The sequence below is a fragment of the Mandrillus leucophaeus genome, unplaced genomic scaffold (genome assembly GCF_000951045.1).
Source record: "Mandrillus leucophaeus isolate KB7577 unplaced genomic scaffold, Mleu.le_1.0 Scaffold529, whole genome shotgun sequence".
Taxonomy (NCBI): Eukaryota; Metazoa; Chordata; class Mammalia; order Primates; family Cercopithecidae; genus Mandrillus; species Mandrillus leucophaeus.
Window position 1 is genome coordinate 285595 of NW_012105686.1, and position 20248 is coordinate 305842.

A 20248-nucleotide genomic window follows, 5' to 3' on the forward strand; every position below is an offset into this window, starting at 1 on the left:
TTCCAGCTGAAAGTTACATAAACCCCAGCTAGTCATGGCTTATGTAAATGCAAGGTGTTTTTTTTTTTTTGTCTTCACATAATAAAAGTCTGGAGTTAGGAAGCCCAGCAATGGTGTGATGGCTCCGTGATGTGATCATGGACCCAGCTTCTTCCTATCCTTCTGATCAGCATGTTTAACCTTTTAGCCAGCTGACAGCTACAGCATCATACCTAAGACAAGAAGAAGAGAGAAGGGATGGCGTGGTGCTAGCCTCATCCACCCCTTTCATTATGAGAGCAAATGTTCATCTACAGATCCCAGCTTATGTTGTATATGTCAGGAAAATGTCATGTGACTATACTTGACAAAGGCTGGAAAGATAAAATTTATTTTCAAAAGTCTGTAAGAACTGTAGGAGAGAGGAGGTAAAGAAATACTGGGAAAGTGTTGGGTTACCAGTCAACAGATCGACAGTGTCTGCCAAATTTCACTTATTTCTTTTTCTTTTCCACTCTTTCTGGTGTTGGTCAACCTATGCATTGTTATACATTGTGACTATTAGACTGGAGCATACAAAATTTCTAATATTTATATATTGTTGATGTATAAGAATGACAATCCCATATGGCTTAATTTAATAGTTGCATTAAAAGCTTTGATAAAAGTTCTTATTATCAAGTACACAGAAAATAAACTATGAAGGTTTAATATCAGTATTATTCAGTCCATTTAAAATTTCCAGTATCTTTGAAAAACATTTGAGTCCATGTGGTAAATGGTAAATGAATAATGAAGTTACTGAACTTACTGAAGTTCTGAATGCCACATAAATTACTTTATGTGGGAAACTTTTAAAATGTGTGCTCCAGGTAAAATGGAAGGAAATAAGTTGGATAATACGAAGAGCTCCTTTAATGTAAAAGAACTGGTGCTTACTAGGTACTGGAAAAGACACAAAAATTGATCAGAATTAAGATGAACAAGCTCTCAAGGGACATAAATATGGTAATTGTACACAGTGATGACAAAATGCTGACACTGAGTAGTTATTTGATCCATATTACATCTAGATTTCTGTAGCAACTTTGATTACTTATGTTTGTATTTTGTTTTATAATTTTTAAAAGTATTTCTCCTTCTTTGTCCTTTCAATGCTTACATTATCCCTTTGAGGTTATGTGATTTACTGATTTGATTAATAACATAATAAATATCATTAAATGTGGAAGTTAAGTGGCTTTCCCAAGATTGCATGACAATCTACTTCTGAATCTGAAGTTTTCGAGGTCCTTGAGGACCTAGGAGATGCCAAATAGAAGACGAAAAAACAAAAAGGATCAAATTGTCAAGGCAGACTCTCATGAGTCATAGCTCTTACCCACTATCAAACTTTCCTAGTAATTCAGAGTACAAGCAATTGCAATACATGGGCAAAGCTTGCTTCCCTGAGAGAAGTCTAGCACATTACCTCAGCTCCCCAAAGCCCTTCTTCTCTCACGTAAGGAGCAATCTGGTCAACCCTAGCTTGTGAGTTTTCACAATGCATGTAGCATGTTTGTTACATAGTGGGAGCCATTTCAGGCATAAAGCATGATTTTTTTTGTACTCCACTAATTATCTAATGAATCATTTTCTCAAAAATCCATAAATTCCAGGTTTATGTACAACAAGGAGCCTGGGTAAATCAGGTATTTCCTGCTAAAAGCATTTGACATATAAGGTCTTTCCATTATCTTTCCACTAGTAAAAAGCCAGGAGTGGTAGCTCACACCTCTAATCCGAGCACTTTGGAAGACTGAGGCAGGAAGATCACTTGAGCACAGGAGTTTGAGACCAGCCTGGGTAACATAGGGAAAAGCCGTATCTACAAAAAATAAAAATAAAAAATTAGCTGGGCATGGTAGTGCACACCTGTGGCCCCAGCTACTTGTAAGGCTGAGGTAGGAGGCTACTGCATCACTGCACTCCAGCAGTACTGCACTCCTGCTATACCAGAGAGTAGGTTACAGCGTGTTTGCAAGGGTAGTTGTCCAGGGAATTTCCTTTTTTGGCAAGCACCCTCAGTAAATGGAAATTAGATGTTATAGTCCTGCCATCAACTCTTTTTCTAGAGTGAATGCTTTTTTTCTGAGGCCATGCTGGATATGTTATACTGGGCATGTAAAACATGTTTATGAAATTGCCGTCAATGTGCTAAACAGTATTTACACACGGATTTTTATCAAAATGCAATTTTGAGTTTATGTTTTATCATCTCTTTAATTATTCACTGGGAGTGATCCTGTCCTGTCCATAAATGAAAACTCATGGGGGCCAATGATTCTCCAGTATTAGATGCTCCTACAGTCACATTAAATTGTAAACACAGTCTCAGTTCAGAAATTCAAATATTTAGATTCACAGACATTTTGAAATTCTCCCCTCTCTGCAGTTCAGTCCTTCTTTAGACTGAAAATCTGCCTGAGTGAGAGAGGCTGCCTCTGTTACATCCTGCCACATAAAACAAACTTGCCCAAAACCTAGTGATTTAAAACAATTACCATTATTTGTTCACAGTTCTTTGGATCTGTGATTTGGGCTGGGCTCAGCAGTGTGGTTCCTTTACTTGTCTCAGCTGAGCTCATTTACATATCCGGTTACTGACTGGCAATTCTCTGGGACACTGTGATACAAATTTCTCATCATCCAACGAGCTGGCGCAGGCCTATTCACAGGGTGAAGATCACAGGGGTTCACAGCAAGAAAGGGTAAGCCCCAAATGAGCAAACACTTTAAACACCTTCTAGAGCTGACCAAGTCAATCAGCCAACCTAGATTTAAGGTGTGGAGAAACAAACTGCACTTTTTGATCAAAGGATTTGTAATATTGAGTTACAAGAGCATATATTTAAACAGGGGAAAGATACGTGGCCAATTTTACAGTCTACCACAAATAACTTAAGCTTCTATTTAACATTTTTTGCTCTCTTATATCCCCTACATATCACTAGCTACTATTGAATTTCTGCCAGTGTCAAATAAATAAACAAATAAATAAATAAATAAAATAAGGAGGAAAGCGAAGAGAGGTGAGAGAATCAGTTTTTACTCAGCAGGGTGACTTCTAGCTCCCTAGACCTGGAATGATTAAGATTGACTCTTCCATGAGATGCAGCCATGGCCTCCTCAGTGGCTCTCTCTACTGGAGATCTCTTTTGTCCTTAACCTTGGCCAGATACATTTGCAGTCTTTGCAGTCTGGTGGCTGCTTTTATGTCCTCTTTTGGCTCCTCAGCATCAAGATTGATACCTCCAGACTCTCAAGTAGGACCCAAAACAGCCTGACACCTACTCTCTGTGGACTACAGGACATCTCAGCACAGCAAAAGTCTTCTGGATATACCACCAAAGAAGCTCAGTAGCCTTTCTTCTGTCTTTAGATTTCCTGGATGATAATTAGACCTCAGTCCTCAATTCCTCAATCTATGTTTGCTTTATTAGTCATAAGGCCAGCACCAAGTCTTTTTCTCCCATATGAACAAATTTCAAAGCTTTCAGTGTTTCCCTTTATGCTTTAGGTTAGAAAGTGGCACTCCCAATCCACTCCTCCTCCAAAAGAAGGGGTGGCGACTTTCAGCCTAGGGAGACTCTCTCCAAAGAAACATTATTACTAGTCTGTGCCTTTAACATATTTTTTTTGATTCCTGTTTATGTCTTTGATCTGGCAGAGGGATACAAAAGTCACAGAACAAATTCCATTTGTGAATTCTGCATATGGTATGTGCATTGGCAGGGAATCCTTATTCTCTTTGTAAATTCTGCATATAGTCTATGTGTCTTGGTGCTGGAGTCATTGGTGTTCCAATTAAAATGACTGGGGCAGGAAAGATTATATCCTGTTATGGAGGGAGGGAAGGAGGCAGGAAAGGAAGGAGGGAGGGAGGGAGGGAGGGAGGGAGGAAGGAAGGAAGGAAGGAAGGAAGGGGAAGGGAAAGGGAAGGGAAAGGAAAGGGAAGGAGAAGGAGGGAGGAAGAGAGGGAGAGAGGAAAGGAGAAGGGAAAGAAGAAAGGGAGGGAGGAGGGGAAGAAGAAGGAGGGAGGAAGAAAATTTACATTTTAGGTATCTTAGTCTGGAGCTTGCTCATCTTTATTTTGTAGTTGTGGGCTTCAGTTCACAGAATAAACAAGGTGATTACACATATATACTTTATAGACTGCCATCTTCAGTGCTGAAATCTTTATTTTATTTTCTAAGATGAGACATACCCTGGCCTCTTTTTATGTGATACTAAAATCCCCAGAACCACCAAAACAGACTAGAAAATCCCTTTATTTGAACAGCTCATGGGTCTTGACTTGCAGGATTCTGAAGGGAAGGACTATTTATGGATGCCCAAGCATGCGGGCAGACCTAAGGAACAATTGCATGGAAACTCATGTGAAGTTAAACTGGCAATCAGCTCTAGCCTTTCTTATGGCAGAGTTGCCTATTGGGTAAATAATATGCATTTTATAAAAACATTCATAAATGTAAATTCACACAAGAGACTGAAATGGCTGCTTAGGGTTAAATGAAATACATATTAACAATACTTATGAATAGTAAATAGCATGCACTTTTAAAATGTGCTCAACGTGTATTTACATAATAGCCTGTAAGAGTTCCACTGTCAAGTAAATAATACTGTAGTTGCCCTTAAAAGTCTTTAATTACCTACAGTATTTGCAAAGTATGTTGTAATGGATTTCTGGTTTGTGTTAGCACTCCACTCTCTTCTCAAATTTGTTCCTTTTCTTCCCTGATTTCAAATACATATATATATATATATGAAAATAATTTTAAATTGGCATTGAAATAAACCACCCATCTAGATAGAATGGTCTTGAACGGTTTCACTTCTGTGAAAAGGAAACTTTTAAAGTGAGATGGCAATATCATGCTGACATCGTACCCATGAAGAGCATCTTATACATGAGAACAAGTAAACAAAGAAGAGAGCCCCTGCAAGGTGGGGTGATGGGGCTGTTGATTGTGGGAAGATTATGCTTTGGCGAACTGCAGCCAATGTTTCAGCCCTCTCCTGGGCTGTTCTTATTCTTCCACTGTATCACAGGGATCGGACCCCCACAAACTACGGCCCTAATCTCTCTTACCAACTAGTTTCTGGCTCTTTTAGGGCGTGGAGAGTACTGGCTGGAGGCTGGAAGGTAGGGAGAAGGTGTAAGTCTGATTTCTTACCTTTTCTCTCTGCTCAAGGATACATTCACCAGTGGCTGTGGCACCCTACACCTCTGTCTTACCTTCTAGCCCACCCCACAGTTCTCCATGGTTCCAGAAGCTATCTGTGGTCCAGGCACCTGGGCTCCAGTCACACAACTTCCTCCCTCTGGTTGATGCAGGATTTTTCTCAATCCTTTCAATGGTCTTGAGAATGGGATACCCTGTTTAGTCGACCCGTGATGCTCAACCCCTTGTGAGAGAGAGCATGTGAGTGAGCAAGTGTGGAATCTGGCTGGCCACTTAGGGTGCCGGCAGGAGCAGGCTCCATGCGGGCCCCACGGTGGTGCCCAGGTGGGGATGCCTGTGACCTCCAAAGCCCCAGAGGCATGCTATGGTGCTCTCTTAGCTCCGCCATCCAGGGACAGCAGTGTATTATCAGCTCAGTGGGCCCCTTGCCTCATAGCGTGGGGCAGCTCCCCTCTGCTGGCAAGGGCAAAGGACCAGTGTGACAGCCCTTTTTGGGTACCTGCACTCAGTGGGCCTCAAGCTCTTGTCCAGGATCCGAGAAGAATGAGGTTGTCCAGACATTTGAAGGATGGTGAAGGTGGAGAATTTTATTAAGTGATGGAAAAAGGCTCTTGGTGGAGTGGGAAGCTGGAGAGGGGTTGGGATGGGCAGGTAATCTTCCCTTGCAGTCTGGCTGTCTCCGGCCAGCTCTTTCCTATAGTCAGGCCATTCTCCAAAGTTAAGCCATCTTTCCTCTGAAGTCCAGCTGTCCCTCTGAAGACAAGTCACCTCTCTCCAGTCAAGCTGCTTCTCTCCCTCTACCAACTGAGTCTCGAGTCTTTATAGGCAAAGATGGGGGGCAGGGAGGGCCTTGAGTAGTTCTGGAAAAAGCAACTTTCAGTTGATAAAAAGACATTATTCTTGTAAATCCATTACAACATACTTTGCAAATACTGTAGGTAATTAAATACTTTTAAAGGCAACTACAGTATTATTTACTTGACAGTGGAACTCTTACAGGCTATTATGTAAATACACATTGAGCACATTTTAAAAGTGCATGCTTTTTACTATTCATAAGTGTTGAAAGAACCAATCAGGACAGAGTAGGGAAACAGGGATAGAAGTTCTCACTTTGAACTGCAGGTTTTAGGCTGGAAGGTGGGGTTTTGTCGGGGACCTGCCCCTGTCTGCCTAGAATTTCTCTGCCTCCTGCCTCTATCATAGTCCTCAAGGTCACAGCTTCCTTCAGTTGCTAATGTCAGTGCTACCTCATTTTTTCTCAATTGATCTTCAGCTCTTGTAATCTAGTAACCGATTACCCATATTAAATTACTCCTATTGAATTCCCTGGTGTGGTGAGCTTTGTTTCTTAGATGTTCTCTGACTGATAAAACTGTCAAGTGAATGTTCTTTTTTCTGAAGAAGTTGTCCATGGGCTAAACTAGGCACAGTCAGAGATTAAGTGCCTTCTTTCCTGTGCCCTGCAAACTGTCTCCTGTGACTTTGGATTACATCTGTTAGAACTCACCTGATATTAACACCTTTTTAAGAGGAAGTAGGCAACTTTAGACATGATGTTTGGATGGAAGAGAGGTAAATCTAGATATTCAGAGCCAACTACTTAAAAAGACATCAATGCATCAGAAATCGTATTAATGCAAATAGTGACTGTTTTGTTTGGTCAATTTTGATCATCCCTTACTTACAGCTTTGGCATCCCCAGCTTCCAGGGGTTCCCGACTGTAAGAATCACTTCTTGTTTCTTTGCCATTGCACCTCTCCTCGGCCATGCAGTTGTAATCTAGAAAGATCTTCGGGGCACAGCAAGTTATGAAAATCAGTGAAAAGGTGGAGGACGTTTTGATAAAATGAAAAGTGTGTGCCTTAACTGGAAATATTTCATTTTTGTTTTTAAACTAATGACTGTGTATGAGCCGTATAAAACCCAACTGCTGCTTCTTCCATATTCCCGACCTTCCTCTGCCACACTTTTCACTACCATGATCTGCCACATTCTTGCCTTGGATTTGTTGATGAAAAGAGTCAAATTTTGTAAAATATTTGAAGAAATTTATTCTGAGCCAATTATGAGTGGCCATGGCCCATGATGCACCCCTCAGAAGATCCTGAGAACATGTGCCCAAGCTGGTTGGGGTGAAGTTTGGTTTTCTACATTTTAGAAAGACATGAGACTTTAATCAAATACATTTAAGAAATACATTGGTTTGGTCCAGAAAGCAGGGACAGCTCAATGTGGGATGTTGGAGGTGCTTCTGATTTATAGGCAGATTTAAAAACTAACTGGTTGACAATTGGTTCAATTTATCTAAAGACCTAAGGTCAATAGAAAGAAAATGTCTGGGTTAAGATGACGGATTGTGGAGACTAAATTTCTTATTGTGCAGAGGAAGGTTTCAGGTAGCAAACTTTGGAGAGCACAGATTGTAAATGCTTTTTGTCAGATTTGAGGTCTGTGCTGGTGTTAATGACAGAGAGGTATAATGAGGCATGCCAAACCCCCACTTCCCGTCATGGCCTAAACCAGTCTTTCAGCTTAAATTTTAAGAGTGCACTGGCTGAGAAGGAAGTTTATTCAAATGGTTAGGGTGTCTTATAATTTTATTTTTGGTTTGCAGATTTTACGGTTTCATGGATCATACCTCACATCCCGGTCACACCCTTAAGTTCTGTGCTAATTCTCAACCTCACTTGTTCTTCATCAATTCCTGTACTTCCTACTGTGTAGTGAGAAACAGACGGCATTTGAGAATCAATTATTAGAAATCCATTATTTTGAAAGTTTTCACAGTTAAATTTTTCAATCTCATTTTATTAAAATATTAAAACATATTCAACTACTCCATATTTTATTTAATGTATACATCGAATTTCACCACTGCTAAGTAGGGAGAAAGGGGGAGAAGAGTTAGGCACTGTTTGAAATATTTTAATTCATTCCATCTTATGCTACCCTTACCCCATAATCTTCCTTTGTATGTAATTGACTCTAACAACAGTGCCTTTAGGAGATGAAGGTTATGTCCAGGATAGGCAGGGGATGAGGACAGCTAGGGAAAGTCACTAAAAACAACTATCCCAGGTCATGGTGCTTCCTGGAGCTGAATTATCCTAGCTAAAGGTGCACTGGCCCCCAGACTGCTGGAGCTGGGATGGCTGGGAGATCACTGAATCCATCGTCTTCCATTCTTCCATATTTATTAGGGATCTGCTCTTCACTAGGCACTACCCTGAATACTGGGAACAGACTGGTAAAAAATATAAACAAGGCTTTTTTTATTCCTCTGAACTTTTTACTGGCCTGCTGCTCCCCAAAGGGTACCCTGCTTCTGCTGGCATAATGCCTCAGAACTTTGGTATCGCTGGTCTCAGACACCACTTTGCCATCCACTGTCTGGCGGGTTGTGTCTTTTGGATGGTTTGCATGGAGTTGCTGCAGTCCAGGGCATCACCAAGATTGATGTCCTTGCCATCTTCCAGCAGGCAGCAGTAGGTGGTGATCTCAGCCTCCAGCTTGACTTTGATGTTCGGCAGGGCCTCGTACTCCTGGGCCTGGTGCTGTCCCTCTGCCCAGGTCTGTGCCAGCACTGACTCCAGGTGCAGCAGGATCCCAGTGAGCTGCTCCATCTGCAGAGTGTAGCAGGCCTCCACCTCCCTCAGGCTGCTGCAAGCTAGCCTTCAGGTTTCTCATCAAGTCCAGGTTGATCTCCGAAGACTGGACTGTACCTCTCAGCTCAGTGAGCATCATCTCAGCAGCTCCAACTTTGTCAGACTGCATGGTGACCACCGTGGTGCTCTCCTCAGTCTGCTGAGACCAGTACTTGTCCAGCTTCTCTCAGTTCTTCCAAGCCAGCTCGTCATATTGGGCCTGGATGTCTGTCATGGTCTTGGCGAGGTCCTGAGATTTGGGGGCATCTACCTCCACGGTCAACCCAGAGCTGGCAATCTGAGCTTGTAGGCCTTTTACTTCCTCTTCGTGGTTCTTCATGAAGAGCAGCTCCTCCTTGAGAGCCTCGATCTGTGTCTCCAACTGCAGCCAGGTGACATCGGGGTCATTGATGACCTTGTGGAGCCCATGGATGTCGTTCTCCACAGACTGGCGCATGGCCAGTTCTGTCTCATACTTGACTCTAAAGTCATCAGCAGCAAGACGGGCATTATCTAACTGCAGAACGATGCGAGCATTGTCCATAGTATTTGTGAAGATCTGAGCCCTCAGGTCCTCGATGGTCTTGAAGTAATGGCTCCAGTCTCTGACCTAGGGTTCCTTCTTCTCCAGGGGCTCCCAGATTTTGCTCTCCAGCTTCTCGTTCTTGGTCTCCAGGCTCCTCACTCTGTCCAGGTATGGGGCCAGGCGTTCGTTCAGGCTTTTCATGGTCTCCTTCTCGTTCTGGATGCCTCTCATTCCTGTTAGACCCCCGGTCATCCCCACGGCCAGGCCCCTGGACCCCATGCCACCCAGGAAGCTGATGGAGCGGGATACAGAGATCCGGGAACCAGAATCCCTGGCACCTGCATAGACGCTGGCCACGCTGCTGACAGGCCGGGTGCCGTAGCTGGACACCTGGACAGAGCCCAGGGACTAGTAGTTGGCAGAGAAGTTGGAGCAAGTGGTGAAGCTCATACTGTCTGGGGAGGAGAGAAAGAGGACAGGACTCAGGCTTTGCCGATGACCCACAAGACTCTTTTGCTCATGGAAACTCTGATTCTATGATGGTGAGGAAGGGTTGTTGATAAACATTGAACATGTAAACAATGACATAAAAAATATGATTTTGGAAAGTGATAAATACCATGACGTTAATAAAATGAGAAGCTGAAAGAAAAAAAATGAAGGGCAAGGGGCAATCTTTGATTGGGTGATGAGATAGAACCTCTGAGAAAGGATATTTGAATGATGGAAGCAGCCAGTCATACAATCCTCTAGGGGAGAAGAATCCTATGTGGTAGGAAGAGCAAGCACTGAGGCCCTGACTACAGGCAAATTTGGTGGATTTGCAGAACATAAAGAAGGCCAGTATGACTGGGGTCACGGGGAGAGGGAGATAGGAAACGATTCTAAAGTTAGAGTAGACCACCAGGTGATAAATTACGTGGTGGTGGTTTAGAATAGGCCAGCTGTTTGGATTTTTTTCAGGTTCGTATAGACAAGAAAACTGAGGCTTGGTGAGGTGCAATGACTTGCTGGATTTTACATAGTTTGGTAGCTGTAGAGATGAAAGCCCAGTCAGGGATTCTTCGGTGTTCACTACCTTTATTATTCCTGCAATACTCATATTGATATATTTACCTGCTTAAAAATAACAATCACTTCAGCAAGCATCTCTTGACCCATTTTTTTTTTTAAGTTTCTGAGCTGTAGAGGTTTTTTAGTATCAATTGATCTGATCTTGTACTATTTGACAGAGCAAAGTCTTGGCAGTCCCTAGGCACAGAAGCACTCTTGGAAAAGCGCAGGTGCTGTTGGGAGCACAGAGGGCATGTAAATCAGTACGTGGCATTAAGGTATCATTCATCAACTGGAGTCTGTTCCGAGTACTAAGTGGCACTGCCCTCTGAAGATACCAGCCTATGCTGGAGCTGTAAATCTAAGGCCATGCTCTCTTATAATTATCAAAGACCCCATGGCAATTTTTCCAAGAGATGAGGCGTTAAGTCCAATGTCCTGGCCCAAATCCAACCCAGGAAATTACTTTTTGCCTACCTAAATTGCACTTAGCCTTCAATTTGAAATTAATTCTCAAGTTCTTCCTTGAAAACTATTTCTGGTATAGTGCTGCTGAAGTAACAGGTCCCATTGTGTGTGAGAATTTCTTCCTCCTCCTAGCCTTCTCCTCAGCCTCTTTCCCTAACCTAATCCCCAAAATGCATGCATTTCACCAGCTCGGAATGATAGGTTGGATACCTATCGTTGTTGATTGCAATGATTGTTTGAATACATCCACCACTCTCTCTGTGCAACAAAGTGACGCAAATACCCATAATACTGTGTATTCTTGGAAATAAGTTAAACTTCCTTCTATCCCTGGAACTCTCAGCCACCACGTCACCTGCCTTGAGACCATTAGAGTTAAATCATTATGCTTTTTATTTCTGTTTACATCAGTTATCATAAGAAGCCAGGATGCCCCAGTCATGCCTTTTCTCCTGGATGTATATTCCCAGTCTCTATCTCTCTCGTACACACACACACACACACACACACACACACACACACACCCACCCCACACCTACACAGAGTTCAGGACTCTTTGTCTTTTTTCTGCATTGTCATGTTTTCTTTCTTCTTCAAAATACTTCTTGCTGTCTAACACATTACACACTTTAATCATTTATTCCCCCAGTGGAGAATATAAGAACTATAATGAAAATTGTTTTTGCCTCTTTTGCTTATTGGCCATAACTACAAAGTGATTGCAGGTCCTGCCATTACTTTTATGCACCAACCTAATAAGTACTAAAGCAGCACCTGTTGGCTTAGCTTGGTGGCTTATGCCTGTAATCCTAGCCTTTTGGGAGGCCAAGGAGGGCAGATCACTTGAGCCCAGGAGTTTGTGAGCAGCCTGTCCAACATGGTGAAACCCCGTTTGTACTGAAAATACAAAAATTAGCCGGGCATTGTGGCACACATCTGTAATCTGTAATCCCTGCTACTCCGGAGGCTGCAGCACAAGAATTGCTTGAATCTGGGAGGCGCAGGCTGCAGTGAGTAGAGATTGTGCCACTGCACTTCAGCCTGGGTGACAGAATGAGACTCTGTCTCAAAAATAAATAAGTAAATAAATAAATACAAACAAAACTGTTAAATAACCCAAGCCTGGTGATTTGGGTGAGAGCTAGGGCATGCAATTGGCTGCACAGAGTATTATTTGTTTGTCTATTCATTGATTATTCATTCGTTCACTTGATGAACATTTACTAGCGCCTGTTATATCAGAAAAGTGCAACATTAAGAAGATCAGTATACATATCTTCCAGTCCTTAATCTAGATAAGAAAAAAAAAAAATGTACAGAGCTAACTAAAGAACTAACTGTAAACTAGTGAGATAAAAGCAATCTCCTGAGATAGGTTTGGGGATGGTAAAGGCTGTAGAATTATGACTCCATACTATTCACGGATAGCTCTATTTGATACATTTTTCTTAGAATTTAACAATGGGAGCAAATCTTACAAAGAAATGTAAGATTTTTCTTTTTATCAGAGAAGAGCAATCTCTATCATGTTTTCTTTTTTGCTTTAGAGGATAATCAATGAAAATCTAAATGTAATAATTCATTGCAGTTAAAATTGTGTCTAGCAGATTTGTCTGACGTCCCCTACTTTATATGATTTTTGATTTGTTTTTCTGTCTTTTAATTGTCCTGTTGTAAGTGTATTTGTTGTTGTTTAACTCTTCTTAAATTATTTATGGTATCAGTAGGGTACAGATAATAAATATACCTTAATAGATACAGGTACTGGAGATGAAATAAGTTACTCTGCTGACCTGTGCTGAAAGTGTTAAATATATAAAGATCAAAGGTGCTATGCCCACAATCTAAGCCCCACACTACTGTCTAATAACCAAGGTGTCTGTACATTCACACCAATCTTTTGCATATGCACATCTACAGATTTGTGATGAATTTATATGCCACTGTTCTACCTAGAGACAGCTCTTAGTGTTTATTTTAAACAATTTTATGCACAAGCAAATGCTACCGGTTGTGGAGAAAGAGGAACTATAATATAATTTACTTCACATAACAACCCAGGAATGGCCTTGTGTCTTAACTTCTGCAAACGACCTTATTGTTTCTAACTCACTGTGGTGGGCCTTTTTTATATTAGCGTCATCTATACCAACGTTTAACTTTCTTAATTTTAATTTATTTTCCTTTTTAAATTTTACATTAATTTTACTGTATTTTATATGTTCCGGTAAGCCAACTTAAACACATTCTAAAACAAGAAGGGAAATAAACATATGAATAAATAATCAAGTAAATAAAGCTTTATAAAATAGTAGTTCCTAAAACCATGCCTACATACTGAAATACATAGTAAGAAAGAACAAAACTTCCAAGGTCAAACTCTAGACCTACTGAATCTGTAAATTCTGTGATCAGGACTGGAAATCTGTATTTCCAGATATAAAATATGTATGATATATACGGATGTATATGCTCCCTGGGTGATTTGAATCCCAGCAAGAATCATCAGTCTAATCTATGGGTGTGAGAAATACCGCTTTGTTTCACAATAAATTCATCCTTATTCTACTTTAACTCAGATGGGTATCAACCAACCCAGAGCCAATCCATGTGTGTAACCATCATAATTGTGCATGTTTTCACAAGTCCAAGTTGTTCAGGCTTAAATAACATCATAACCCTTGTCAGCTTGCATTGGCTAATACTTTAACACGATGCTTAACAACAATTCTTGGATGTGGGAAAATGTCCGCGGCATTTTCCCATTAGAACTATTTTTATTTCCCATTTAGAACTAGTTTTCTCTATTTATCTAAATCTACCTAGATATGAATATAATTAGAGGTATAGATATGTTAATTGTGTTGAGATGCTATTCATAAATTTCTATTTTCATCGAGCATTTTTTCCATCAGGGATTTGGTCAAATTTTGTTGGACTTTCTGCCAGCATCTAGAAAGATTATCATATGATTTCTTTTTAGCCATAACTATGGTAAATATAAGAATTTTTTATCTGAACTGTTCCTACATTTCTTGAAAAATCCACTTGTTCACAGTGCATTATTTTTCAATGTTTTTGGATTCTATTTGACAATATTTTATTTTACATTTTTGCATTGATACATCTAAGATTGGTCTACAGATTTGAAAGTGTGTGTGTGTGTGTGTGTGTGTGTGTGTGTGTGCATGCCAACTTTATCTTTTCTAAACCCAGCATTGAATTTAATGGGAAAGCACTAGAAATATTTTCCTAAAGTCAAGAAAAAGGCAAGAATACCAACACCTTTACTGCTGTATGAAATATTAGAGGTGTGAGAATTGGAAAAGAAATAAAACTATCTCTATTTGTACATGATATGACAGTATACCTGGAAAATCCTTGAGAATAAATAACGCAATTCATATAACCAATAAACAAATCAATAAATAGTATACTGTAAAATTATCAAGAAATCCATAGCCTTAGTATCTACAAACTGTAATCATGGAGAAGATACAATGAAAGAAAAATCCTATAGCATATTAGTGACAAGATTGGTAGAAACAAAATTAGCATAAAATAGACACAAGCTATAAGAGATGAACTTCAAAATATCTTTGAAAGACACAAAACTATCCTAGAAAAAAATAGAGATCTTATCTTTGTGGGCAGTGCCACGAGTCAATATATAAATTTAATCCAAGCCCAGGTATTTGTTTTGTTTTGTTTGAGGGCTAGACAAATTGATTATAAAGTTCACATAGAAGATAAACTTGAAAATTTTGTTAGAAAAATCTTGAAAAAGGGTGAGAGAGCAATGAGGGAAGCTAGTCATATCAGATATTAAGTGATACTATAAAGCCCCTTATAATTAAAACAATGTGGTATTGGTGCTTAAACAAACATAATAATGAACATAAAAGAAGATATATAGACCCGTTCTAGTTAGCGTTAATGAAAGTGTCATCAGAAATTATTGAAAAAAGAAGAAAAATGAATTTATACCTCACACTATACACCAGAATGAACTACTAATCCCTCAGGGATCTACATGTAGAAAACAAAACCATAAAAGTACTACAAGAAAACATTAATTTATTCCTTTATAATCTAGATGTGTGGAAAGCCTTTCTAGCTATACCAAAACAAATAAATAAACAAACAAAAAACAGACAAGAGAAAACATTGCTTAACTCAATTAAATATTAAATTTAAATTAATGACATGGGAATGAACACAATAAGCAAAATAAAACGATAAGAGAAGTGTTAGGGGACAGCTTCCCTGCCCTGTTGTCTGCTGGCCTCTGGAACCGTGGATGGAGAAAACACAACTTTGGCAGTGACAGATGACATACCACGACAATTGTTAAGCATTTTGAGGATCACACTTGGGGATAGAGGTTACTTCTTGGAATATGTGGAAAGAAAGATGCAACAGAGAGAACATGCCCTAGTGGACTTCTAAAGAACTAGAAATGTTTTATTCCTAAACTCGTATAATAGTTACCCAGGTGTTTGGTTTCTTGTGTTTGTATAAAGTGTACACATACATTTCACATTGTCTTCTGTGGCTAGGTTATAGTTCACAATAATAAACACCATTAAGAAACTATCTTCACATTCTCTATTTCTTGTTAATGAATTACACTTCCTCTTTTTATTGTTTACTGACTCAAATACATTCAATCAAGTATCAAATGTTTAATCAAAAACTCCTATTATTAAACTGTATATACATAATAAACCCAATTCTTAAAAATATTCTTGTCTAGAAATAACTGAAAGGAAATACTTCATAATATTTTTCACATCTCCTGTAACGAATATGTATGTCTTTTATAATTGTGAAAAATGATATGTATCTAAAAGTACTAGTAAAAGTAACTGTAGTAAGAACTGTAGAGAAAACTGGTTTTAAGAGATTGGAATTTGCTTTCAAAAAGACAACAAGGAATTTTCCCATCTCACATTGATTCTGTGCTCCCATAGTTGAAAGAGAGATATCACCCAGGAAGAGAACAAGAAAAATACATATTTTAAAGTAACTCACTGTAAAGAGTTTTTCTTATACATATTGTTGAATTTCATCAACACCAGAGTTCTCTTAGATCGGCAGAGCAGAAAATGTACTGATAGGTGATTCGATAAAACTCGTATTTATTGGACCCCTGTTGAGTTCCAGACACATTCCCAGGCTTTGATATTATCTCATTATTCCTCTCAGCAATCCTGGGAAGTAGGTGGCATTTTCCTATTTTATGCATGAAGAAATCGAGGATTAAAGAGGTTAAGAATTGTGCCTTAGGTCGCACAGCTGCTAAACAGCAGAGCTAGAATTTGAATCTCAATCTGACGCCAAATGCCACGCTCCTTTCTTAAAGCTCCTTGTTATGCTACAACCAGAACGAACGGGAGCCTTTGGATTCTCAATCTTGTATTTTCTCTGCATTGTGCTGACTCCCTGCAGAGCTAAGATAATGCTCTTAGAAGCATCTTTAATGGTTGTTTTGACACCTTGTTTAACAGAATTTTCTTCAGACTAAACATTCTTGGCAAGGCAGTGGTTCACCCAAGTGCTTTGTTAATTTTAAAGTGCAATAAAAAATGGAAGCCCTTATTATGGGGAGGTGGTGCAGTGCAATGGAAGGAACACTTGGCCCAGAGTCCGAAGTTCCGCTTCAGAATCCCTACTTCTGCCAGCTCACTTGGAATGGCATAGGGTGAATTAACAGCTGAGCTTGTCTGACTGGCCTGCCCACTAGCCATCTTCATATGTCTCTCCCTTCTTCTCTCCCTTACAGGGTTATGAGTGTAATTGGTGTAATAAATAGCTTTGACTGCATAGGAAACAGATGTATTGTTTTCTTTCATCACGGCCTCCTGGTTTGCTCTTTTGAACTTCCTTTTTGTAGCCCTTGATAACACTTGGCATAGGTTCTATAAAGAACCGATAGCTTTTGGTATAAGAACAGTCTCATCTTGGAATTTTTAATACTGAAATAGGAGAAAGCTTTGATCCAGTCTCAAAATTTTCAGTTTTTATCCAGTTCAGGGCTTGTCTCTTTGATACCATTTGGCTGCTCAACTTCTCCCTCTCCTTTCTGCCCACCCCTCTGAAGGCAGGGATTAGAGAGGAGAACTCAAGAGAAAAGCCAATGTCTCTTCACTCACTGGGCACCGTCTTTGGGACAGCATCCTTCTCCTATGGGCAGCTGTCTGGGTTCTTCGGAATGGTCACTCCCTTCACACGTCCCTCTTGTGAATACGTTTTACAGCTCATCTCCTCAGATGCCCTCTTCAGCTTCACATCGCTGAGAAACTCCCTGTACTCAGTTCTTACGGTTGGAGTCCTCCTGAGGGGGGCATCGACAAGATGGCTCCAGGTGGGATCTTTGCTAGAGGTCCCTTGAGCTCATGGGAAACTCTCAGGTCGTGTCTCATAAGAAGGTGACGGTGGAGTCTACTCCTCTTCTTCGCTCTCATTTCACCCTTCATCTTATCTCCAATTACTTTTTTTCCTCTCTCTCTTTGTCTCGCATAGGACAGAGAAAGCCCAGCAAGTCCACTGTAGAAGCAGATGCTCATCAAAAAATGAGACACTAACATTACCTTCTTGCCAACCCCCATCTCTACAGGCAGTTCTCCTGCGGACGTCTCCCTGACTTACTTAGAGAGGTGGACCCTCCTCCACCTGGGAGTACTTGTGCCCTAGTTTCCTGACTCCGTTCCCCCAAATTCTCAGTATGTGTCTCTGACAGAGACTTGGAAGGGATGGGCGTAATGGACGCAGGACCAGATTTGCTGCTTTAATGAATACTGCAAGGATATATTTCAGATTTTTAGTGGTTCTCTTTAGAATGAGAAGGTACTTGGCATGTACTATTCTCAATTTAGAGATTTTTGCCTCAGCTCTCAGGCAATGAAAGAGCCTCATTTACAATTGTGTGACAATTAGAATCAATAGATTTTATGAAATACAGTAAAAATACCAGAAAGCCTTTCTATTTCTGGTCACCCAAATGTGATTTTTTTTCAATAAACATTTATATATTCAGTATTGCAATATGCATTGAAAATACAATGATGTATATAGTTGTATGCTCACTCTCAAGAATCCTCTATGAACTATTTCAGGAAACCAATAAAAACATTAAGTTGATTGGGATGACTCTAGAAATCTACCTAGTTTATATAATAGTAGAGAGGAAGTAAATGTTTAGTGGTATTATCAAGGGAAACTATTTTGAGAAATAGTAGTGCTATGAATATTATTACTACTTCAAACAATAATGGTAATGGAAATAATAATACTAACATATAGTTATTGAATAATGATCATGTACCAAGAGTGTATGCTTTACATGTAGTATCTTACATAGTCATCACAATAATCCTGTGAGGTAGAGACTATTATTGTCCTCACTTGACAGATTAGAAAAATAAGGCTTAGTGAAGGGTGAATGTTTTCTCAACATGACAGATCTGTTTTCCTACTATCCTTGCACTTTTAACCAGTAGGCAATACTGCCTCCTTGGAACCATGGTTTGCAGGCATATTGTGAGGTAGAATAAATGCTTTCTGATAGCCGTAGCATTAAAATAAGTAGTACTTAAGAGGCTTAATAAAAGATGTTACTTTTCTGGATAGAAGAAGAATGGCTAGAACTGGGTACCATCCACCCCTACCGAATCAGCTGAAAGATGAGATTTAGAAGCTAGTCTTCATTTGAGTCTTCTTCTCTACAGGAAAGAAACATTTGGGTTCCAGACATTTGCCTTCCATTGTCTGCTTCCTGTTCATTCAAACCTGCTGACAGAGTGGCATATTTGGAAGCTCAGTTCTGCTCTTCCTGAACTTTACAAAATGTAAGGTTGCCAGTTACTATAAGTTGAAAATAGCACCTGTATTTAGCCAAGAGTTTTCAGAGTTGGAAAGAGACTCTTGGAGTTTTTTTTTTTTTTTTTTTTTTTTAAGAGCAAATGAAAAAAGCTAGGATTTTTAATAACGCCTAATAGTAAATAGAACAAAAGAAATAAGATGAGTATTTTAAAGCACACACACATGCAATGTTAAATTATATGAATAGTCTCTGTTTTCTTAGCTCACTGAAAATGATTTCCCAGAACCTTTGAGAAAGAACATAGGTACTAAATCTGATTTCCTTGAAATCCTTTTCACTTGAAATTTTATGAAGGTGCTTTATGCAGTACTGAATAAGTTGAGTCTTCTAAAAGAGTAGGTTCTGTAGCAGAAGGAATGTTGTCAGAGTTGCAAATGGTGGATGTTCAAGTATTATCACTGCCAAAAATTTAATGTAACGATTTAAACTAGCACAGACCCAAAGGCCAAACATCAAATGAAATTGGGCTGTGAATCCTGTCTTCTGGAAGAAATGCTTCCATAGATTCATAGAATGCTAAAGCTGCAAAGTAACTTAGAATTCCACTACTTTAATCTTTTGCTTTACAGGTGAGGAAACTGAGTTACAGAGAAGCTAGTATAATTGCACAAAGACAGTTTGTTTGTGACAGAAGCATGAAAAGAACCAGGATCTCATAACTCCTAGTACATCATCAACTCAGAAGTCAGCTCTTTAGCCATTTCAATAGGTGTTGATGTGGATGAAAATAATGTTATACTACAGTGATGACATAAACATATTTTGTTCTAGTAACTGTACAGCAATGTAAAGAGTTTTTAAAAATTCTTTGCAAGACTATGTTGTGAAGGTGAAATAATACGTCTTTCTTTTAAAAATGTCTGTTCCTGTATTTGGCTTACTTGCTAATAAATATTAGCCTAGTGAGCATTGTCAGTGTTTAGCTGATTTTTACATTTTAACCACACCCAGTGAGGAAAAGCCTGTTGATCTTGAAATGACATAATGACGTTTGAAATGAGAATATCATTCAAGAGTTACAATCTGGCATGAAACTACAGAAGCTTTATCATACAAGAGCTTATGCTTCCTACAGAGTAACAAGTGTACAGTTTATGGCTGGTGCGCCAACTCCATGATGACGTCAACACACTCCTTCCATCTTTGGTATCCATCATTCAAAAAGTGTGGCATGTGATTGTGACCTCACTTCCAGTCTCTTCTTTGCATTCCCAGCAGGTGGAAGAAGAGAACAATAAAGAACAATAGACAGAGTTGAGGTATTATTTCGGAAAAGCTAAGGTTACCCTACAATCTCCTTATTTCTCCTTTTAACTCATTGCCCAGACTATGTCTCATGAACAGCCCTGTGAACAAGGGAATCTGGGAAGTATAGGTTTTTGGCGGAGCATCTTACTGCCTTTTCCCCCCCAGTATTATGATTTAGTTATTAAAAAGGAGAAGACTGGGCGCGGTGGCTCG

The 20248-nt window shown here is 39.7% G+C and overlaps 1 pseudogene; it reads right to left on the reverse strand.

Annotated features, from left to right (window-relative positions):
- Positions 1-4301: 4301 nt before the first annotated feature.
- Positions 4302-13660, reverse strand: LOC105551589 (annotated as a pseudogene).
- Between the last annotated feature and the right edge of the window lie 6588 nt (positions 13661-20248).